The 20,303-nt window shown below is 31.6% G+C and overlaps 1 protein-coding gene across 3 annotated transcripts in view; it reads right to left on the bottom strand.

Annotated features, from left to right (window-relative positions):
* Positions 1-20,303, bottom strand: part of LOC145283593 (5-hydroxytryptamine receptor 1D-like) — a 1,014,695-nt gene that overhangs the window by 779,477 nt on the left and 214,915 nt on the right. Inside the window, exon 3 of one of the 3 annotated variants that reach the window (XM_080132521.1) lies at positions 11,739-11,933. The exons of the other annotated variants lie outside the window; for them this stretch is intronic. The gene's annotated coding sequence lies outside the window, so the exon portion shown is untranslated. The remainder of the gene's footprint in view (positions 1-11,738; positions 11,934-20,303) is intronic. 3 annotated transcript variants of the gene reach the window in all.

Raw genomic sequence — 20,303 nt, 5'->3', positions numbered from 1 at the left:
GTTTAAATACCTTAAATATAAAGTTCGATGTCTGCAGACCAAAACACGAGGAAAGTATGGTAAGCAACATTTTTAAATAAAAGTATATACGTATACATAATATATATGGAAAGAGTTTTGTGTTTGCTATAAACTTTTACGCGCATATTATGCAAGTATAACTCATGTAGAATATTAGCATTTATATAGATGCACGTTCGAGTTATCCAAAGATAATCATATTATAAGTAAATCGAAAACACTTATAGGGGATTAATTGAAATGAATGTTTAAAAGAATGTGCAAATTAGCTAGATCTTTTTCAGATGAATTCAATTCCACGACCCTTATATAACATCGTTGTATTTTCTATTTAAATAGATATAAAAAAAAGTTTTTAATATGAATATTAATACACAAAAAGCCTAAATTTAAAGAAGTAGGGATTATATAGGACTCAATATGTAGTAATCATTTAAAAAAAAATACTCGTGAGCCACAATCGAGAATCCAAACAAAAACACTTAGCTAACGGTTTACTTTTTCATTTGAAGTTAATGCTTGAGCTATGAAGACATGTTTGCTGCAAGCCTAAAACTTAAAACATGAACCAATTGCTATTACGTAACGCATGTATATTTGTAATGCCGTCGCTTGACATTGACCTGGCATTTTATTTTTTTTTACATTTTCACACGTTTGCACCGATTTTCCTCGGCTAACACACACATATAAAGATTCGCATAGGGTTAAAGACCTTATATTTAAGGTTTTATATCTGTAGACCAAAACCTGGTAGTCATTTTTTTAAAACAGACTTTTATACACGTACATAAATATATATATATATTGAAAGTGTTTTTGTTTATTATAATCTTTACGCAATTTTTACGCAAGGTAAATGATGTAGAATAGCTGCATGAATATAATACCACATAATAATTCCCTAAAGGGCATCATCCCATCAGAAAACCGGAAAAAAACTCTTGAGTAATTAGTTACAATAGTTGTTTTAAAGAATATGCGAATTAGCTACATCTTTTGCTTGCGAAATTACTTCAACAGAATATATACAAATGTGCATTTTCTTTTAAAATAAATCGCAAAAGTGGTCTTAATATGAATATCAATCGACAAAACCCCAAAATAATTTCGGTTCTCGACTAATATATATATATATATATATATATATATATATATATATATATATATATATATATATATATATATATATTGAACTATGTGCACAGATACTGTATTAAAAAAACAAAAAAAACAATTTTTCGCTCATGAAAACATTTATTCGCATACGCATATAAATATGCATAGAGTAATACACACATTCACAACCACGCACCACACGCATTATATATATATATATATATATATATATATATATATATATATATATATATATATATATATATATATATATATATATATATATACATTAACTCAATGTAATATTTAACTGAATATTGTGTATTTTCTACAACGTTAAATATGTTTACATTTAGTTAACCTAATAAGGAATACTTGACGAACATGATATCTACAAATATTTGGGCGTTCTAGAAGCAGACAGTATCCAATTTGCAAAAATAAAACTAACAATTGGGAAAAGACACTTGAGGAGAATAAAATACATCTGAATAGTAAAAAAAATAATTTAAATACTAAAAACCTGAACTGTATCACTGATACTCATTCTTTGGCCAAATCAAATAAAAACTTACATATCTTGACCAGAAGCCAAAGAAACTCATGATCTTTCGCAACGCACGTCATTCAGTAAATGAGACCTAGCGACTCTAGGTATAAAGAAAGGGCACAGAATCGGCTAAGTAGAGACCACTGTCTGAAAGACCGAAATATATTCCACAAATTACAAAACTTTGGACACAGCGGGAGATCCCATTAAATTAACAATACAGGACACTACTGAATCAGAAACTACAGACAAGGAAAGGAAAATGAGCAGATAAAGTAACTAAAAGAATTAAAATAATGCACAGTATAAGAGCACCTCGGCATTTCTAAGCAAAAGACATCTTAACAAAGACACGGAATCGCTACTGACAACTTTACAGCACAATACAATTTAAACATTAAAGTGAAAGTAGATAAAACACAGAATAACTTAAAATTAGAATAACACGATAAAAACATAATAAGTATAAAGACAACGCTTAATAGAATACAAAAAAACCTATTGGACAAAAAGGGGAAAACAGTTATCTCAGAATACTGCAGACAGCTGCAGCTTAAAGCATACACAAGCAAAATATACTCACACGTATTTAAAAGAACACTAAATGTATCACAACATTAATAAAGACTCATAGTTACAAACAAATGCGCAAATGAACGATCTGAAAAGGTATATATGCTATATAGAATATCAATATAATGCATATATTTGTAGGAACACAAACACATGTAAATTAGAAAAAAAAAGGAAACAATTGCAAGCGATGGGGAATATTAAGACTATAGCGTACGTTCGGATGCAAAATCGACATTACATATATACAATAACTAGTCGCATGAACAATGCAACAGAAGCAAACACCCTATTCAAAAGCCCAGTATTAACCAAATAAAAGAGGGGCAACAATACACCCTATAATCTGTCTTGCCCTACATATTGTCAGTGAACAATCTCTGATATTGACCCGGAGAATAACGATTTATGAGTTCAATTCATATTGCTTGCTGTTTTGAATGTCCGAGAAATTTCGAAGTTGAATTTTAAGCAATCGAAAGACAGAATATTCAGAAAAGGAACATGAAATATTTAGATTGTATTAATAAACACAAGAATTAAGAATGGACAAAAATGAAAAAAAAAAAAAACACTCTCAGGTAAATTAAAATATAATAATATTGCGAAAAGTGAATGCAATTTGTGGAAACTGAAGAAACTGAAACAAGCGGAGATTCTGTAAATAATGAGGATTATGAACATACATTTTAGAAGAAATGAAAGATGAAGTGAATTCGCCGAAAAAAGCTGATAGGCACAGAATGTAAAATTAATTAATTTGTAGTTTTACGCTTTCAACATTACACCAAACGGCGCAAAACAGAATATATATATATATATATATATATATATATATATATATATATATATATATATATTAAAGTAAAACACCGGAAACAATCACTTCGAATTGAATATTACTTCTAGATGTAGTCTTAAACAACAATTGTGCACATGCGCATGAACACAGGCACACAGAAATACAAACAAATATAATATTAAAAAATGAACTTAGGTAACCGAGTTACCTGTCAAATATTGACTTCCTAATTGGCTTACAAGAATATATAAGTGGCAAGCTTTGTGGATTACATAGAATATTTTCACTTTGTAATAAATTACGTTGCAAGTCTATTTCTGCTTCGGAGCTATTAGTAAAGTTAACGCGTAAAGAGAAATAACGCATTAAATTGGAAGTCGATCTAGTATATAATGAGGAGCGGTGTCTAGAAAAAATAACCTTACATTAGAATTAGATTTTCCATCATGCGTTTTGGGCAAAGTATCTCCCATGCTATCACACGTTGTATGCTGAGAAAAATTTAGCTCAAATTTCGACTATTAACTCCTTCTCCTTCATTGGCAGTTTTCTTCAACCTTCCCTGAAGTTGTGTGGGAGGAAACAATATCTGACTTGCTAAAAAGACTCCATGACGACTTTAATTACAGACGTTATCGGCCGCTTCAAAATAATGAGAACATATCTTAAAATAAAAAAAATACGCAGTATGCAGTGAAAAAAAAAGAAAAAAGAAAATGAAGCTGAAATGAGAAAAATAGCTCATAAAGAAAGAAAATAAGAAACTTTACTAAATTTGGATGTGTCAGATCCTATTTGTCACCAGCGCTGCCGAAAGTCTAAACTCAATTGACCCATTATAATTTTAAAGGTCAACCTTTTCTGGTGAACATTGCGAATTAGAGGTTAATTGAACTACTACAAGAAAAACAACAGGTATTTACGTTTCGTATTTTTTGAATGCTCAAGGGCAATGTTTTAAATATGACACGATAGTTCACTGTAAATTCCTACCCTTTTTATCTTTATAATCGTCGCGGTTTTATTTTCTTTCTTTTTTCTCTATAATTATACCTATTTTTTTCATACATAATTATCGTTAATTTGAAATTAAATAGCTATTACTGTCCGAATGAGGTATTTGCATTAATGTAACTTACTGCATTGGATAACCTCATTTATGTAAGATTTTGTAATTTGTGTTCGCAAAATATCTTTTACCTGTTTATAATGTCTATTCTGTATGGATTTCCCTCACTCGCTCTGACAGCTTCCAATAATAATCACAAACGGATAAAGTGTCTTGCCTTTTATAATTTTGACACAATATAAAACATCACGTAAATCAAAATGAACTAATTATCAGAATTATTGCAAACCTTTATTAAATTCTTTTTAAGAATAATTACACATTTCAAGGCGTGCGAAGGAAAATATAAGGTTTAATATATTTTATAAAACCTACATGGATGGCTTTATGTCTATTTACTCAAATTGGGAGATAATTAAGCTTTTATTTCTATATTTAGATGTTCATAATCCGCATGCTTCTCTGGTATTTAAGTTTATAACCATTCAGCTTGTCTGCTCACAAGGATAACAAATGAGGATCAAAATAAAAGACCACAGTGTTTATAAATCATGCCATGTACATAAGAAGAACTCAAGTGCTGCTGGTTTGAAATATCTATACGTCTCAAATCTTCATTCGCGGACATTTCCAAATGAGAAATTTGATAAAAAATCTACGAAATGTATGAATTCATTAGATAGTGGACACTGTTACAATCCTGTTTTCAGGGGATTTGACGGAGAATAAGGCCCTAACGACTTGGACTGATGATCTGGATGTTTCAAGTTCAAATCCAAGTCTTTCTACAACATCACTACACTATATGATGTTGACAACTGCCACTAACATCGTCACTAAGTCTTTCTAGAAATATATTTAACGAGAAAAATATCACCGGGAAAATTGTCAAACATATAAATATAAGAAAAATGAATTAACCTGATGCGAATATGCACAACATATACTGTTACATTTCGCCCCGTAAATGTTTCCGAGAAAAAAAAACTTTAAAGATAAGCATGTGGGACCAATCAGTCCATTCCAATGGCCTAATATTCAGCTATATGTCAAAGATTTTAAAATGATCTGTGTTCGCTTAGTTCGTTCGGCTCAATATAATTGGAGAAATTAATGTTGCATAGGATACGTTAGCAACACGTAAGCAATATGAAACAAATACACATATAAACTAGTGTATTGTAGATGTTACGGACTACCATTATTATTTTGTGAGAAATTATCACAGCTTTTCAGAAATTCTCAGTCTTTTCCTTACCGAACTGAGAAATTGCTATACAAATATAAAAAAAAATGAGTACAGAATTTTTAGAAAAATTCACAGATAGGTGATGTAATCGATTAGACATTAAATAAAATTAGTCTAATTTATATTGTACTGAAGGTTATAGTACGGAGGATACTGATAATATCGGTGCTGAAAAATGAATTCATCTGTCTGAAATTCGGTTTACATATTCGTGTTAGAGAAATTGACTTCTACAATAAACAATATAATCCTCCAAACGAATTGAGGTCACACAAACTAAAATATATAAAGAATAACGCAGAACGCGTAATACGTAATCTGAATAATCGAAATGACATCAACATATATTTTACTACAGAATCATCATAGACACGTTTGTTTACATATAAAGCATTCTGCCAAAAATTCTTATAAAATTATGCTAATTAGCAGGAACCAATAATTTAGTTTCTATCTATGCGTTACTCTTATCTAATCTATTTAATTAAAGCAACCGCAACTATTGCTTAACGTATATATTCGGAATTTAGAATATATCTACTTAACCGTGGAATTAAAGTAAATCTACTATAGACAACACAATAGCAATAATCATTACTCTTACACTTATATAAGAAATGAAAAACAATAATAATGTGTAATCTATAATATAAAGCTGAATGTGTGTGTGTGTATGGTCACGAATAGGCTTCTATATGGTTGAATATAAAAAAAAATGATTACATATAATGATAGATGATGTATCGAGACACAGGAATGGGTATGTTTGATCTGGCAGAATGGTGGTTCATTAAAATTGTGGGGTCTGCGTTAGCGCCTGGTCAAAAAAGTATGGAAATAAAAATAGGTTTACATGTGTTTTTGATATAGATGTACATAATACTTTTTTGATAATAATGCTTTATCTTAAATAGGGATGGTATAATAAATAGGTGGGGTTTGCGTTCGAGCCTGGCCTCCATAGAATGAAAATAGACACAAATTTTAATACATAATTTTCATATCTATCTACGTAAGTATACTTTGATAATTATGTTTTAGTTTGAAGAAATATTGTATAATAAAATTATGGGGTGCTCGTTCGCACCTGCCCTCCATAGAATTGAAATACTTCACAAAGTATTTTAATATAGATCCAAAGAATATTGTGATAAGTGTTTCAGTGTGAACAGGTATAATATAATAAATTATGAGGGTTATCTATTTTTACTTTCTTCATATGTTGCTTTGGCTTTGATACCCCCAAATTCGAAGCTATCTCTTTACAACCCTCTCGTTTCATAGCCTATCATACTTTCATAAATCAGAGTCCATTTTCTGTAGGCTGTTTTTGAACCCAGTCAACGACGGGTACATTTGCTAGTATATATATATATATATATATATATATATATATATATATTTAAATAAAATAAATAAAAAAACAATATCATGAAAATCATCGTTACCAATATAAACATCCTTAACTGTTTCTATATTATGAAATAAGTAACCAATAAAATATACATAATATTCAAATTTAAACAAACAGCAAGTTAAGAACTTTTTTAGATTGGAAGACGGCAATGTTATAATCACCCAGCAAGTACACGAAAGTAATCTGGTTTTACATACAGGCCTTTTCAAAAACCTAGTACTACTCATAGAGTTTTCCTTTAATTTTAAGCACATATATAAAGAGAGGGAAACTGTTGAGGTTTCTAGTACCTAAACTAGTATTGGTACAACGATTTTACATTACGACTGCAATAGAATGGGTCTTAGTATAATACAAACTATTTTAGTTTTAAAAATAGGTATACTCTCGTAACGTCTCATTTCTGAGAAAGGGCAGGTAAGGAGATCGAAAATAGTCTTCTCGCACTAAGTTCAGAATTTGGTTTTGTATTCTGTTTATTAAGTAAGAGTCTACTCCTAGAAGCTCTTCCACGGATGTGGCTTAAATAGGCTATCCTGTGCTGTATATTGTGCCGGTAGAGAATCGCATCAGGAGTTACACAATTTATAAAGTGATAGAATAAACACATTATTTATTTCCATTATCACAGTGAATTTGATCTAGATCAGGAGTGCAGGTCAGTCATAGAACTTCACAATGAGAGTGCGTCCGTAAGACAAATATTTATTCCAATTGACAATAAATATAGATCTGCGATTTACTCGTGATATTATATAAGTTTTGTCCGGGATGAATTAAATGGAACTAGTCATTTTACACTCGATATAAACATGCTCTACGTCAGTAAAAAGAAGAATTGAATAGATTCTGGTAATTTCCGACATTTATAGTGTTCGTTTTGATGGTAGTACTGTCAGAAAATGATTTGGGAAAACGTTAATGAATATCATGAAAAAGGTTTTTCTAGAATATATCCTTGACGTTTGCCAGCATTAGTATTGTCAGCTCCGGATTTCTGCCCATCACCGACTATTTTAATGGACATATAGAAAATAAATTATTTGTTAGTTAAGAAGGCATTTAAAATATTCCCTTGCTTGAAATCCTGTGAGGTACACCGTTAGGCAAATGCTATCAAATGGCTTATATATATTAAACGCCATTGCCCTAGAAACATGACTATCGGCAATAAATTCACTGATCCCATGCGATATTAACCTATACAAATACGCTGTTGATCGTTCAGACGGGAAACTATACTGACTGTCGTTGAATAGATTGCTTTTCTTTAATGATTTAATTCTACGCTTTATCACAAACTATACTAACTTACTTATTATACAGAGGGAGCTGATTTGACTGTACTGAACTGCAGATGAACGATTTCCATATTTTGAAATACTGAGACAACTCTCGATGTTTTCCAGGGACTTGGGAAGCAACTTTTGTGGCAGTTTATTTTTTTTTTAATTTAAGAACTTTTGTAACAGAGCTGGTTACGGGTATGTTGCACAAGATGATGTTGGATTGGAGGAAGAAATAGAAAAAAAAACGGAGAAAAGAACACGGGTGGTTTGACTGCGATTCGGTACATGTACAGGCTAGAGGGATTTGATGCGAACGAAGCTACTTGAAAAACTTATATGCAGCTGTAGTTCTTAACGTACTGTGAATATTTTTTTCAACGAGACAAAAGCTGAATGTTATTTCTTTTTTTTTTACTTTGTCTGTGAGATTTTAACATGCAACTTGCGAGTCCCAGTTTTATTACGTTACTATGTTACATATACATTATTTGGTGCCGTAAGACTAGGAATCTTCACAGTAAATGAAACGAATAAATTAGACAACTGAAGAAGAGCACAGTTCATTGTAAGCTGTCAACAAACACAGATCTAGCAGACTTACCATAAAAATCGGGAATGCAGGTAAGTTCGTTAACAATCTGGGTCAGATCATAGGCAAAATGAAATTATGACAGAATCTTCGTTCATCATGTTTTGTTTAAATAAACAAAAAGTTAAACGTTGGGAATTTTTAAATATCCACACATAGTAATATTGGCAGTGCGGTGGACAGACAGGATATGGGCAATTTTGTCAGCGATACTTTTAACAATTTTTTTTACTCATCATGGGAAAGCTTATGCTATATAGGGAATTGGTGATGTGAGTAAGCGTTAGTCGGAAAAACATGGAAAGCAATTTAGGACATTATAATGAAATTCCATGCTAGAAGGGAAGCCAAATTAACGTAGGCACATATCCCATGTAAATTCCAATCTTGGGGTCAGGCATTGGATGTTAATTTCCAATAGTTTTTTATCGATAAATCTTTAAAAGAAAGGGTGTAGCCAATGCACACGTAACAAAAGAACGACAGTTCATTCTATGACTCCCGTAATTTTATTCCAACCTTTACAAAGTAGAACTAACATCGTCATGTTGGCGAAATGAAACTTTAAATTTGTATGATGGGATTACGATAAAAAGTAAGGCAATATGTTTAAAACCTTTTTTTTTTCATTATTGCTAAAGTTGCGAATGTTTAAGGAAAATATCAGTAGAAGCATTGAAAAATTCACAGAAAGAAAGAAGGAGAAAGTGTAATTATTTTTTGGACGAACATATTGCATCTAGATGTCCAACTGGAAAACAACCGTATACCCCTGACTCTATTCACCCACATTGGTTTCTCGGAAACTTAAACTCTAATTAATACGTTTAACTTCAGCACTCTTATTACTAACATGTAAACAGAAGAATGGGTAAAGATAGAAAGAAAGGATCACGTAGAAGAATTCCCTCCAGTGTCTACTATACTAAATTGCCGACGTGAGGGGTAACATTTATATTTCACTCGTACAAAACATCGCCTTGGACGATGAAAAGTGAGAGACAAAAATCGAAAGAGAGAGGCTGCCAGAAATAGTTACACACGCTTTTAAACACTTATAGTTTCCTTGCATTTAATATCCTAACCTCTCTTTCTCTCTCCTTCAATATATATATATATATATATATATATATATATATATATATATATATATATATATATATATATATATATATACATATATATATATATATATATCCCTGCATCTTTCTCATTCTATATGCACTCTGTCTATCTTCATCTTTCTGTCGTTCTCTGTACTTTCTCTGTCAATACTTTATCTCTATCTTCCTATTATCTCTTCCCCGTGTTATAGATTTCTATAACTGATTTGTCTCTCAGTTTCTTAACCTATCATTTTAACTTTATTTCTCACCATTGATAATGAGATATTCATTAAAAATGGTAGGTTAAATGAAACACGCACACGCATATTTACTAATTCCCAGAAGCACAGCTCGCATTTCCTATATACGTTTACGCATCCGCAAATACGGAAGCTCAGAATTTTCCGCAAATACCGAAACGCAGAAGTCTACACATTATGCTTAAGCATAATGAACAGTAAATAGATAAGTTAAACACGTAAAATCCGTAAAAAACGCAAATCCATTATTAACTTACTATTATTTCTGCTACTACTTTATTGTTTTTTATTCGTATTATTATAAGCAATAAACTTTGTGCAATTAGTTTTTATATAACGATTGATATGTTTACTGTTTATTATTATGCATTAACATGTTGAAATGGGTAAATATCTATGTGTTTATTTTTTATTTAAGTTGTATCTTTAAGAAAGTATTTCAAGCTCCAGTTTCACACTACTGAGCCTTCTAAACGAGAATTTGTGTTATTGATTAAGATGTCATTTCGATGCAAAATAATTAAGTTGCATATAAATCTATATACTCTATCATTTCTATCTATCTATCTACCAATCTTTCTATCAATCTATCTCTCTTTATATATATATATATATATATATATATATATATGTATATATATATACACAGTTTATGTGTGTATATATACATAGTTTATGTGTGTAAATATACATAGTTTATGTGTGTAAATACAGAAATTTAAGAGGAAACTTTGAAAGAATTTGCAAAAATACGGAAGTGCGAAAAAGATTTCATTTTACAAAGGAAATAGAAAAAGTCAGACTTAATCCCGCATCGCCTACTCCCCCTACTTTCCTGAGAGATCGCCAACTTCGTAAAAGGACATTTTAAACCAGGTTTTGTTTTTGTTTTGCTTTACTGTTATTTTACATTCCATAGGAGTGAATGAAACACATGAATAACTCGGTCTGCTAATGTAATAAATAGGCGAGACAAGCCGAGAAAAAGAGAGGTTTGGAATAGTTACAAAACAGAAGGCAAAATAAATACACATTGTGATGTATAGAGACTACAAGTACGTATGTAAATTGGCGGAAAAAAAGACTAACAGAATATTAAGAACAACAAATTGATATGATGGGAAAGAACACAACAATGCATTTTTACTTTCTTAAAAATTAACTCTTAAGTACACATGAATAGATTTTCATATTTGATCTACTGATAATATTGAATTATTGCTATTAAAAATAAATTATATATATATATATATATATATATATATATATATATATATATATTATTTATGCCGGAATTTTTAAAGTGATTCCATGTTTACAGCCAATGTAACTAAGTTCTCATTGAGGAAAGGTGCTTCGGATATTTTATCTCATTATGATTCTGTAATATCACGTAGTATTATACTCTATAGGTAAAACGTGTTTGTTGATATTTGTTAAAATTAAACAAAGAAATACTATATATATATATATATATATTTATATATATATGAGAATAAGTAGTTAATAAACACGCTAGAAACACTTTTAAAAAGAGGTAAAAAGGAAGCATAAAATAAGTTGATAATTCTTAATCTGCGGGATTTCTAAGAAATACTTCGCTTCTCATAAGAGGGTAGGATTTAGCGAAATGCGGGATCGGATGCTGCTTGCAAAAGTATTAGATGAATCTACAAGTAAGTCATAGCTCTTACCTGGTAACACAAAGTGAAGGAGAGGGAATATGGTGAGGAAAAAGGCGATTTCACGTGAATGGATAGTCTGGTGAAGGGTAAAATATCCAATAACGGTAAACTTCCAAAATCCAAATCCAAAAAAGTTGGTGCAGTTTCCATTTCCACAAGTAAAATCCAAGGGAATCGCGTAAGTGGAAGATATTCCAAAGTAATCTAAAAGGCAGAATTTCGTGGAAAAATTCACAAAATGAGGCAAGAAAACGATATGCGTAGAAAAAGTATTTAAAGCTACTGTCAAAGCTGGGCTAATTTTGGGAGAATAAGTAAAGAAGGAGAGAAAATTGAATAGAAATTGAGTTAATATTAGTATAGAAAATCCAATGTCAAAATGACCCAGATTAAATGACATTGACAAGGCGCCAAAATGTATAAGCAAATAAGGGGCCAACTAAAATAAGAGGTTATTACTTAAGAATAGAATTAGCAGCAGTAGTTATTAAAGGAAGCATATGATTAATAATGAGTGAAATTTATACACATATATGTACATACACACATATATATGAGTACATATAATTGCACATATACATATATATATATATATATATAAAATACAACAAACACACCCACATACACACATATATATATATATACATATATACATATAAGCACCTAGATGAATAAATAAATAAATAAAGAGTTTACGAATATTAAAGGTGAGAAGACGACAGGTATCAAAAATTCCGGAATAAAGCAAATAAGCATGTAAGTAAATGCACATAGTAAAATATAAGTAGACATATCTGCAGAAAATAAATGGGTAGGTAGATGGATATATTTGATTGATAGGAACATTTTAATATTAAAACGGTGATTTCAGATGTGAAACCGGCCAAAAAGGGAAGAAATATAGAATTACAATGAAAATTACAGAGTAATGAAATTCTAAGAAAGTACATAGAAAAAAACAATAATGACATGGAAAAACATATAGATATATGAAAGGTTAAATTAATAGCTATGTAATTTCAAAGTTACAATATTAAAATTTGGACATATATTTGCAGTGGTAGATCAGTTCGTTTTTCGAGTTTATTATATCACTACATTTGAGTGGAAGTAATTATAGTTATAGCTTCGGCTGTGCAGAGTCGACATGACTTAGAGCCTGGAGTATGAGACTTAACCTTTTTTAGGATAGTCCATTTAATTGAGAAGGTGACATTGTTAGAATTATTTTTAATTATGGGAGAATGAGTAAAGAAGAAGAAAAAATTGATTGTAAATGTAGTTAATATTTGTATAGAAAATCCAATGTCAAAATGACACAGATAAAATGATGTTGAAAAGGATAGCGATGTTCCTTGGTTATTATTAGAATTTTATATATTAAAAGAAGAAGTGGGGTTTAATAATCTTTTCTTAATTAATGTTGAAGTAGCGCCGATATATGTATGTACTTTATTCACAGCTCGTGGTCTGAAATTAATATCAATTTGCTGATTTGTACTATGGAAATATTTTGAATTTTCTTTATTGTGATGAACAAAGGGCGGGACAATGAATGTAGGAGGAGTGTTTTAGAGGGGATAGTGAGTGTTGTAAATATTAGGATGGCTGTTAGAAGAAATAGTATTATTCTCATCATCATTGTTATCATTGTTATTATTATCATTATTACTAGTTGTAGGATTGTAAATAGAGGGACTGCTTGAATGTTTTATTGGATTAGTAACCATATCAAATGGAGGGTCGGAAGAGGGATTACTTGGTGAAAAATATTAGCTTCTGTTATGGGAGGATTGCGTGGGAGCTCTGTGATTGTGCATGAATATATCTCTATGGATGCAATCATTATTGAGTGGGCAGGGATAGTTGTTATTACAATTGCTGTTAGTTTTACGTTTAATTGGGAAATGGATTTTTGGGGGCTGATTTAATTTTTTTGTTATTAGATGTTCAGATATTTTGTGCTAAATTAGGCATAGTTGAATAAGAAATCCTTATTGAATTTTTTATAAAAATAGATTATATCTTGTGGGCATTTGAAAGAGATTTGTAAAATGTTGAAGAATTCCTTAGGTATATTGGTTTTGACAATTACGCTAAACAGAGAATTAAACCAAATATTTTCTTTCTCTGATGCATCTGGGTTGGTTACAGGTATTACGATTAGTATGTTGGTTTGGATTATATATGTAGAGTGGTTCATTGCTATTGATAGCGGCGGATCTTGTTATTTGAACTGATTTCTTGCGAGTCATATAGTGTGTTATTACAGATTTAAGGCGGCCATAGTATGCGAGAAATCCTACATAGGCGTCAATAAAACCTCAGTAATAGAGTAGCTTTGGATCCATCCAGAATTAAAATAGCAGAAAATAGATACCTGAATGTTTCATGGAACATAGGCATTTGCAGCGACAGTAAATTTATGATAATGCCAATTTTTTAAAACTGAAAACTAGTTTTACTTACTAAAACAATAAAAAAAACTCATAGAAAAATCAACCCCGCATCGAACGACTCCTAATAACAACCCCCATAAATAAGCAAAGATAACCCACCTTTATACGCACGCATACTTCTGACAATTTGCACTCCTACACACGAATCAAGACAAGGGCCATGAGGCACACGCACGCACTCACGGGCACGCACACCCACATCAAATATAATAACGGAAAAATGGTAGGATCCTTCTTACTGCTCCAGTAGATATCTCACTCCTGATGCCATTCATTACCTATATAAAAGAAAGGTGCGGTCAATGATTAGGTACTGAAGCCAAATCTGGGAAGCAGCTACTAGGAGTAGTTTGTCCTGCCTTGACAGATTTCCAAATAGATTCGTAGCTTTTTGGGAGGTGCCCTTTTCTCTTCCCTGCCTCTTCCTTATTACAGAAGAAACGTTGGAAGCCTGTCTCTGCTTTATCCTTATTTCCATGGCATGTGCTCGTCTGGCTCTAATCTCGGGTCGCCGCTTGCCAAACTTACAAAACAAAAAAAACTACTATAAATAATTTTGCCCACTCTTTATATGTGCCTAAACATATACGTAATTGTTGATGCAATCAACAAAGCTTCTATTCTGAAACGGCACACCAGTAGAACTCTCTTTCATTTGCCTGCTTTCCAGCTGACTTACAATTTCATTTTCTCTGAGTTCAGTGTTTGATGAACCGTCCACCTAAGTTATCCAATTTACAAAATTTCCACTACTTACGATTACTACGCTATAGTCCCACTATATACCCTACAACGATTTACCCTTATCTACGGGCGCCCCCAGGCATTTATAAGTGTTGACTTTTATGTTAAAAAATACCCTTTCCCCAAGTAAGTAAATAACTAGAAACAAAATACACTACTCTACCCCTATTTATCCGAAGAAACTCTCTCCAGACTCGGGAAATTTTAATCATGAGCGTGTGTGCATATATATATATATATATATATATATATATATATATATATATATATATATATATATATATACTCATGAGTGGGTGTGGGTGTTTCTGTGTGTGAATGTATGTGCATATGTATATGTGTGTACATATATGTATATAGGTGTGTATATAAGTATGCTCCTATTGTATTTCTGTATATATATATATATATATATATATATATATATAATTTATTTTCCATTTTATTTGTGTATATGCATGTATTTATGCATAAATTTATGTATGAGTGTATGTATATGTGTATGCATGTTTAGAGTGGAGACCGACCTTATACCTGTAGACCTCCCACTTCTATTTCCTTGTTTCTCTCTTTCACGGACAAACGAACGCTCACGAGTATTCGCACGCACACACACACACACACACACACACACACACACACACACACACACACACACACACACAAGCACACGTGTGAAAATTAGAAACCGAAGATTTTTACCCTTACTTACGCATACACACACGCGACACACAATGCCGGCCGTTACACACCCGTACGGTCATGCACACACACACAAACATGCACGCGTGAAAATGAAATTACAGCTCCTAAACCTTACACAAGCATACACTGGCGCACACACATCCAAAAAATAAATAAGCCATATAACAACTCATAAAAATATCCATTAAATAGACTAAACACCTCCCCACCAACCAAATAAACTTAACTTTAACCGATCGAATCTCTGACTTGCCCTAATATGGACTAAAATTCTCAGATTGGTATTTCTCGGAAAAACATACTCGGTACTGGCAGAGATAACCTGTTCTCCGGAAAGGAATTCCACAAATTTAAACTAAAAAAAAGAAACTTTTATATAACTATTTCAAGAGAGCTGACCAAGCGTGGAGACGCGTTATAAAAATATTTTAAAATATTAAAAAAATGACAAAAATCTGAAAGACTTATAATTGTTGATCACAACACATTTTTAAATATACATTTTTTCTCGTTGGAACGACACAATCAGCACTTTATTTCCAATGTTAAACGACAAAAATAACATAATAAACGTCGAATACACATTTTTTTTTTCATAGATATTCCGTTTTACGTGTCCGCAACCTACACGAGCTACGGAAGCTTGTGTAGACTATTGACGTTAGTAAGCTGAGGGAGAATGTGGCGGATCCTGAGGACGCGTTTATATTTTAAATGTTATGCCTTGGTAAAATGAGATTAATCCTATTAAATTTTAATTTTATTGGAGTAATATCAATTTAAGACTCAGCATATGCGAGACTGCATGGCACAATTATTGCTTGTTTTGTACTCTCGTCTCATGGGAAAATGCAGCGCAACTGAATGTTATTAATAAATGAAACGTTCTACGGATCAGGCAATTATTTATTTTTAATCCAATATTATATGCACATGTAACTTTTTGACTTTTAAATATTCATGTACAAGACAAACAACTATAAGCGATTTTTACAAGAAGATGTTTTATTCAACGTTGTACAGGGTGGCCACAAAGGCACGCACCAATGTTAATTAAAAAAGTTAAAAAATAAAAAAAGTTATTACTCAAATTCAAAAAATAAATATTAACATTGGTGCGTGACTTTGTGGCCACCCTGTATATTGATATATTTTTACTCATTTCATTATCTTCGGTGAAGTGATCACAAGTTTAGAATATCTTCTGGGTAATTATCAGTTACATATGCTATATACTTCGAAACATACCAGATAAGATAGTCTTTATCGACATAAACGGTCAAAGAACTCATCACATCTGTTGCACAACGACGGTTTGCGAGTTCTTTCATATTTTTGGTAAACAAACTCTTTAAAACCGTTTACGGGTTGATTGTTGCTTTAGTCGATTTTTACAATTTATTTTTCGAGTAAATAATCTTATTTAGATATATTGATGATTGCCCTACGAATAATAATGCGCTCTTGCACTTATTATAAAACACTGGTAATTATGTATTTTTATCAGCCCCCCCCCCTCTTGATAAGATACGCTGATTTCATAACTGCTCTCGCAATCTATCACATATGCTGTTAACAAATAGGGAATTGTTTTCTGTTAACTAAATTACACTTAATGCTTTTGTATGCTTATTTACTACAGAGGATTGCATGATGAAAACAGAAGTTTTTTTTTTGCTGGCTGTTCACCTCAAAGTTTTTTTTAATCCTTTTGTGCTATATATACTAATACCATTAACGCCGTTAAGGATTAATTCTCTACGATTCGAAAACAATCTAGTCATAACAAACAGCACTTCAGCGGTAAATAATTCATCAATATTTGGCTCCTCACTACATAAAAACAAAACAAAGTACTACTGATATTTCTATAAGAGCATTGAAATAACAATATATTTAATTTTCTTTTATTATTTTACATGCATTAAAATAAGAATGGCCATTAGGCGTGGATTAGAAACTAACGTAAGTGTCTGAAATACGAAGCTATAAATAGTTTTTATTACTTCACCTTTCTAACAAAGAAAAAAACTATTAATGACAGAAAAACAATTAAACGAAGACATGACAAAGTTAACATATAATGATCGCCGGTTGAGCTGTGACTGAGTAGAAACAAAAACATGTTCATGATTACTTAAACGACTAATTGTTTTCTAAAAGAAACAAATAACCAAACGTAAGTAAAGTAAATACTAGTGACCTGTTCCAAACAAGGAAACTATCACTATTTATGTTTATATTATTAATTTGTTTGGCTTCTACCGATATGTTTGTGTCCATGTGCTAATTGTTTGCCGTTATGCCATTTTTCTTTAAATTACTGTAAAGAAATCTCATTGAACACTTCCTGGTATCTCATCAATAGAATATACGGTTTTAATCGAATTTTACTTTGGAAATAATATTTACAAACTATTTCAATTTCTCTGTTTTCTAAGTTACTACAGTATAGTCGTCTTCAACTCACACATAAACAAGTACTTGATGAGCTGCCTCCTTTAATAATCCAATTTACCAAATTTCAGTAGAAATCATAACTACAATATGTTTCCATTGGCAACTATATACTCACAAACATTCATCCTCGAATGCCGCCTTGGCCTTGATAAGTTGTGAATCCTTTGTAAAAATATACTAATTTCTGAACAAGACGAATAGTTATTAAAGAAACAAATCTCAAATAAACGGGAAAATAAAAAAACAAACAAACAAGAAATACGTTGCAGTTAATCACGTGTCCTCTTTTAATATCCCTGTAATCGATGTAATTAATGTAAAAAAACAAACGATTATTTTATTCTAATAAATTTGAATAACATAAAATAATACAAAGCTTGGTGCAAATAAATGTCAAAGGATAAAAACTCGTTTTATAATAAATTTTCTAACTCGAAATAAGAATAATTCAAATCGACACATTTTTCCCAACGAGAAATAAGTTTATTACACTCGTTAGCATAGAAATCCTAGGTTCTGGATGCGATGAAACCATTGAAGGTGGATTCGGCATCATCTCGGCTTTCGAAGCATTTTTCGTGCTTGAAATTGTCGAGATGCTTGAAATAGAGATAATAAGTGAGCGAGAGGTTCAGTGAATATGGTGGATGAGACAAAGTCTCGTAGCCCAATTCGTTAAGCTTCTGCAGTTTCAGTTGAGCAACATTCGGACGAGCGTTCTCCTGGAGGAGAATTGGCCCCTTTATTGACCAATGTAGGGCACATAAGTTGGAGCTTGTTGTGTATTTTTTCAATTTTTCGGAAGTAGTTCTCCGGCGTAATTGTTTCGTCCGGATTCAAGAATCTGTGATCAATGAGACGGCCGCAGACCACTAAGCAGTCCCTATAACCTTTTGTAGTATTGTAGAACTTCTCCGGCACACAACCACTGTGACAACCGTCGCCAGTTGTCGTAGTTGATTTACTTCAAATTACACGTCAAAATTCGCTGGAGAAATGGGTCGTTTCGTTTGCGCAGTAGAAGCGTAGAAAACACCCTAAAGGACGATTAAAAAAAAAATTATTATTGTTAAATTAATAAGGCACGCGTTTATCCAACCTGTTTGACTTTCCTGTTTGTTTTAAATTACGAACGAAAGTTGAGTTTTCGACCTGTAGTCAAAAAGCAGCTTCTCTAGTTGTTTCGCAAGGATCAGTTTAATTTAAGGCGTTCACATGTTAGTAATCAACCGCAGTCGGCCAGCCCCACCGTCTTCATCTTCGAGGCTCTCGTCACCATTGCGAAATTTCCTGGTCCACATTTGTGCCACACGTTCGTTAGTGGTTCCTGGCCAATGCATCTATAAGATCACGAGCTGTCTCGCACGATTTTCGGCCTAGTTCCAACTGGAACTAGAAAATAATGCGGATTTGAATTTTGCACATGGAAAGCCTGAAAAACGCGAATGACGAGATTGAGAACGGTAACGAAAAACACGATTCGATAGAGCAAAAACGCGCTTATAAATGATATATCAGATGACTATATATATATATATATATATATATATATATATATATATTATATATATATATATATACCAATGAATTAATTCAAGAATTATATATATATGTATATATATATATCTATATATATATATATATATAGATATATATTAAACATAGAAAACGAGATTGTTTTTGCACGAACCTACCATAACACAAGTATACATATTATTATCTACAAAGTGCAGCATGTGCTAAAGATATTATCAACATAAACATTTGTGTGAAAAACAAAACAAAAAACAGATAGGTATTAGATACTAATGTTGGAATATGTACTTTATTTACATTTAGATAAACATCATTTAAACCACTTATATGAGAATATATGTCAATTTTGCCTATTTTGTGGACAGTGTGAACATATTTCTTTTGGTGGGAATACTCTTAATATAAGTAGCATTAGATTCCCTCTTGAAAAGAGATCATCAACGACACAACATGAAATAAACTTTAGACATAGCATGCAATACCCGTAGACGCTTGAGAAGAATTGAGTAGAAAACAGTAGTCTCATAGACAGCAACATGAAGAGATTTTAAATGGAAGAACACTACTATTACGACAAATTAGAATAAAAATGTATTCCTTTTAAACATAATTCGACAGTTTAACCTGTATTCTAATATAAAATTATTATAAAGAAAGCCGTTTAAAGCGT

The sequence above is a fragment of the Euprymna scolopes genome, chromosome 8 (assembly GCF_053919585.1).
Source record: "Euprymna scolopes isolate OS-2025 chromosome 8, ASM5391958v1, whole genome shotgun sequence".
NCBI classification, from domain to species: domain Eukaryota; kingdom Metazoa; phylum Mollusca; class Cephalopoda; order Sepiida; family Sepiolidae; genus Euprymna; species Euprymna scolopes.
The sequence above is the reverse complement of the archived record's forward strand: the minus strand, read 5'-3'. Positions and strand labels throughout refer to the sequence as shown.